The sequence below is a fragment of the Nelumbo lutea genome, chromosome 4 (genome assembly GCF_056320005.1).
Source record: "Nelumbo lutea isolate HS-2025 chromosome 4, American lotus-T2T, whole genome shotgun sequence".
Lineage (NCBI taxonomy): Eukaryota > Viridiplantae > Streptophyta > Magnoliopsida > Proteales > Nelumbonaceae > Nelumbo > Nelumbo lutea.
The window spans coordinates 70,889,001-70,893,738 of NC_142687.1; the positions used below are offsets into that span (position 1 = coordinate 70,889,001).

The 4,738-nt window shown below is 41.2% G+C and overlaps 1 non-coding gene across 1 annotated transcript; it reads left to right on the plus strand.

Annotated features, from left to right (window-relative positions):
- Positions 1-4,420: 4,420 nt before the first annotated feature.
- On the plus strand, positions 4,421-4,527 carry LOC148861028 (small nucleolar RNA R71). Its single transcript, XR_016095197.1, has one exon. It is a non-coding gene; the product is annotated as a small nucleolar RNA R71 (small nucleolar RNA).
- The last annotated feature ends 211 nt before the right edge of the window (positions 4,528-4,738 follow it).

Sequence of the window (4,738 nt, forward strand, 5' to 3'; positions counted from 1 at the left end):
CTGAATTCAAATCAAAAGAGAATGAAACAATAAATGATTTATTACAAAAGATCTTTGAATCACAAACCCTCAATTCGAACTCACCTTCTTCTTCTAGCTTGCTTGTCTTGAACTTCCTTCAGCCCTTCTTCTTCTTCTTCCTTGCGCCTAGCCTTCTTCTCTTCTCTTCTCTCAAGGTGGCCGAACCTCTAAGAGTGGGAGAGCCTTCCTCTCAAGCAATTGAACAACTTTCTCCCTTCCTAGAGGCCTCCTTATATAGTTTTTCAAGGGGGCTCTTGCCCCTTCTTGAAGCCTCTAGAATGGGGTGTATTACACCCCTCATGAACCTTCTAGAGTGCTCCCTCCTTCTCTTCAAGAAACTCCTATTAGTTGCCGCCCCTAGCTCCCTTTGGGCTGCTATTTGGGCTACAACTTAGCTTGCTTTTGAGCTCATGTGGGCTACACCCTAGGCTATTATTTGGGCTAAAAATGGGCCTTCCTTGCTGGGCCAAATTCTCCTCATAGCTAGGCTTTATTTTCTTGGGTTTTCTCAAGGAATTCACTTGCTATTTTTGGGCCGAATGAAATTCTCTTGCTCTCATGGCTGGGCTGGACTGAACTTGATAAATTTTGGGTTTTCTTTTCTTGCTTTTGCCTTCTTTTTGTTGATTTGGCTCCCCCTGAAATCTTTCTTGCAATCAAGTTAAAATAGGGCAAAATTTAATTAAACCATCCTAAAATTTCATGCAAAAACCTCATAAAATATAGATAAATTGTAGGTTCATCAGGGCATCTTTGAAAAGTGTGGGCCAATAAAAACCTGATTGCAAAACCTTGGCTGCAATGCGACTAGCTCCAAAATGACCTCCTGCTTCTTTATCATGGCAAAATTGGAGTACCGACTCCATCTCCTCCTCGGGGACACATCTCCTTATGATCTGATCTGCACACAATTTATACAAAAAGGGTTCCTCCCACAGATAGTATTTTACATCAGAAAGGAATTTCTTTTTCTGTTGATATGAAAGGTTAGGAGGAAGGACTTGTGCAGCTAGATAATTAGCAAAATCAGCTTACCAAGGATATGAGTATTTCTGTATTGAGTACAACTGCTCATCCGGAAATTCTTCTCGAATGTTGCTGGTTATCTCCTCTTTTGAGCTTACCGTGTCCAACCGGGAGAGATGGTCAGTAGCCAGGTTTGCAGCACCCTTCAGGTCTCTAATCTCAATGTCAAACTCTTGCAATAAAAGGATCCACCTGATCAGTCTTGGTTTTGAGTTTCGCTTGGTAAGCGAGTGCCTTAATGCCGAGTGATCTGTGTGGACAACAACCTTGGATAATATCAGATATGAACGAAACTTATCAAGTGCAAATATTACTGCTAGCAGCTCCTTTTCTGTGGTGGTGTAATTGAGTTGGGGTCCAGTCAAGGTTCTGCTAGCATAGTAAATTGGCTGAAAATGTTTGTTCATTCTTTGTCCTAAAACAGTTCCTATAGCGAAATCACTCGCATCACACATTAATTCAAATGGGAGGGTCCAATCTGGTGCTACCATGATAGGTGCATGGATCAATTTGTCTTTCAAGATGTTGAAAGCATGAAGGCATTCAGTTGAAAATTCAAAAGGCACTTCTTTCTGAAGCAAGGTAGATAATGGCTTGGAAATTTTTGAGAAATCTTTAATAAACCTTCTATAGAATCCGACATGTCCTAAGAAACTTCTCAAAGAACGAACAGATGTTGGGGTTGGCAATTTTTCAATTGCCTCCACCTTGGCCTTGTCGACTTCTATACCTCTTTGAGAGATCTTGTGTCCAAGCACTATGCCTTCTTGCACCATAAAATGACATTTCTCCCAATTCAACACAAGATGTGTTTCTTTACATCTAGTAAGCACCTGTTCCAGATTATTCAAACATGCATCAAACGAAGAGCCAAAAACTGAAAAATCATCCATGAAGATCACAATAAATTTTTCAACCATATCAGAAAATATAGACATCATACATCGTTGAAAGGTTGCTGGGGCATTGCATAACCCAAAGGGCATCCTTCGGTATGCAAAGGTTCCATATGGGCAAGTAAAAGTGGTCTTTTCTTGATCTTCTGGTGCAATTGGTATCTGGTTATACCCTGAATATTCATCCAAGAAACAATAATACTCATGCCCAGCTAGCCTCTCCAACATTTGATCCATAAATGTGAGAGGGAAATGGTCCTTCCGGGTGGCTTCATTTAATTTTCTATAGTCAATACACACACGCCATCCGGTAACGGTTCTAGTAGGGATGAGTTCATTTTTCTCATTTGGAACAACAATCGTACCCCCTTTTTTGGGCACAACTTGCACAGGGCTTACCCAAGAACTATCAGAAATAGGATAAATGATCCCAGCATCTAACAACTTAATTATTTCAGCCTTTACTACTTCTTTCATGTTGGGGTTCAGGCGCCTTTGGGGTTGAACGGAAGGCTTGCTGTCCTCTTCCATCAAAATTCTGTGAGTGCAGATTGATGGATTAATGCCTTTGATATCTTCTACCTTCCAAGCTATAGCATTTTTGTGTTCCTGCAGCACTCTTAATAATTTTTCTCTTTGTAAGGGATTCAGCGCTGTGGAAATTATCACGGGGAGATCTGATGGTTCCTCAAGGAAAGCATACTCTAAATGGGATGGTAATTGCTTCAGTTCAAGGGTGGGGGGTTCTTGGGGTGATGGCTTACCTGATGGTCCAGGCAATTTGCCTAAGTTCTCTAATTTAAGAAACCCCTTTCCCTTGAATTGAGGCTTATCGTTCAGGTATGCTATCATGAGGTTTATTTTTTCATTTTCTCCCTATTCAAGTTCTCCCTGCTGGAGGTAGAGTTCAAGAGGATCAGTTATTCTACTTACCTGAAAGCATTCATCAATTGTCAATTCAATGGCATCAATCATAAAACAAGAATCATCACTAGAGGGTGCATGTTTCATAGCATCAGACATTTTAAAAATTATCTCCTCATCTTGTATCCTAAGGCTGAGTTGTCCTTGTTGGACATCAATCATTGCTTTCCCGGTAGCCAGGAAAGGTCTCCCTAGGATAAGCGGGACCTCCACATCTTCTTGCATGTCTAACACAATGAAATCAACTAGAAAAATGAATTTGTCAACTTTAACTAACACATCTTCTATGATCCCCCTAGGATGTCTAATGGATCTATCAGCCAATTGTAATGCCACTCTAGTGGGTTGGGGTTCATTCATCCCCAATTTCTTGAAGATAGAATATGGCATTAAATTGATGCTAGCTCCCAGGTCACATAAAGCCTTTTCAATTTTTAAACTGCTAATGGTACAAGGAATAGTGAAACTCCCTGGATCTTTGAGTTTCTGAGGTAGCTTGTTCAGAAGGATAGCAGAACATTCCTCATTTAATGCAACTGTAGCCACATCTCCTAGTTTTCTTTTGTTTGCCAATAATTCCTTCAAAAACTTTGCATAGTGTGGCATCTGGGCTAAAGCATCAGCAAAACGAATATTAATATGTAAACTTTTAAATATTTCAAGAAACTTACCAAATTCCTTCTCCAATTTTTGTTGCTTCAGCCTGTTAGGGAATGGAACTTGTGGTTGTTGGTGCATCCCTTGTTGTGCTTCTGGTTGTTCCGTCTTCTGTTGTCTGGTCCCAAGGCTTGTTTCTGCCTTGGGTTCAGCCCAATTCTTCTTTTCTACCTCAGGCAACTCTTTTCCACTTCTTAAGGTAATAGCTTGCACCTGCTCTCGTGGATTCACTTCAGTGTTGCTTGGAAGAGTTCCCGGCAGTCTGGAAGAGATTAATTGTGCCAATTGCCCCACTTGGTTTTCCAGGTTTTTGATTGAGGCTTCCTGGTTCTGGAACCTAGTTTCTGCACCTGCTATAAATTTTGTCATCAGTTCCTCCAAATTGGATTTTGGTTCAGGTTGATGTTAAGTCTGGTGGAACGGCTTGGAAATATGCTGATTTGGCCAGGACTGGTTTGAATGTCCCCTCCATCCTGGATGAAAAGTATGGTGACTCTGGTAACCCTGCTGTCTTGACGAATTGCTGACATAGTCAACTTGTTCAGTAGATGGTCTGAACTGATTGCCAACTTGGCAGTCTGTACTGATGTGGCCTCCCCCACACAATTCACAATTAAGAGGCTGCACATGCATGGCAGCTATCTGCATTTCATCTATTTTCTTACTGAGTGCTCCTATTTGTGCAGATACTGCTGTATAAGTGTCAACATTATGCAAGCCTTGCTGCTTCCTAGTTTGAGTTCTTTCCGAATGCCATTGATAGTTGTTGGCTGCCATTTCCTCAATAAGTGCATGGGCAACCTCAGGAGTTTTATTATTTATGGATCCTCCAGCTGCAGCATCTAATATGGTCTTATTTGAGTCAGTAAGACCATTATAGAAAGTCTGCACTGGGGAGGCCATGGTGAGGAACTCTCCTTAACAGCTCCTTGTATCGTTCCCATGACTCATATAAAGATTCTCCCTCTTGCTGGAAAAAAGTAGTGATGTCATTCCTCATTTTAGCAGTTTTAGAAGGGGGAAAATATTTAGAGAGAAAACGGCTGGCCATTTCATCCCATGTGGCTATAGATCCTGCCAGTAATGAGTTCAACCAAGCTTTGGCTTTATCCTTCAAAGAAAATGGGAATAACCTTAGCCGGATGGCATCATCACTTACCCCATTGTGTTTGAAGGTGTCACAGATTTCCAAGAAGTTAGCAATATGGGCATTC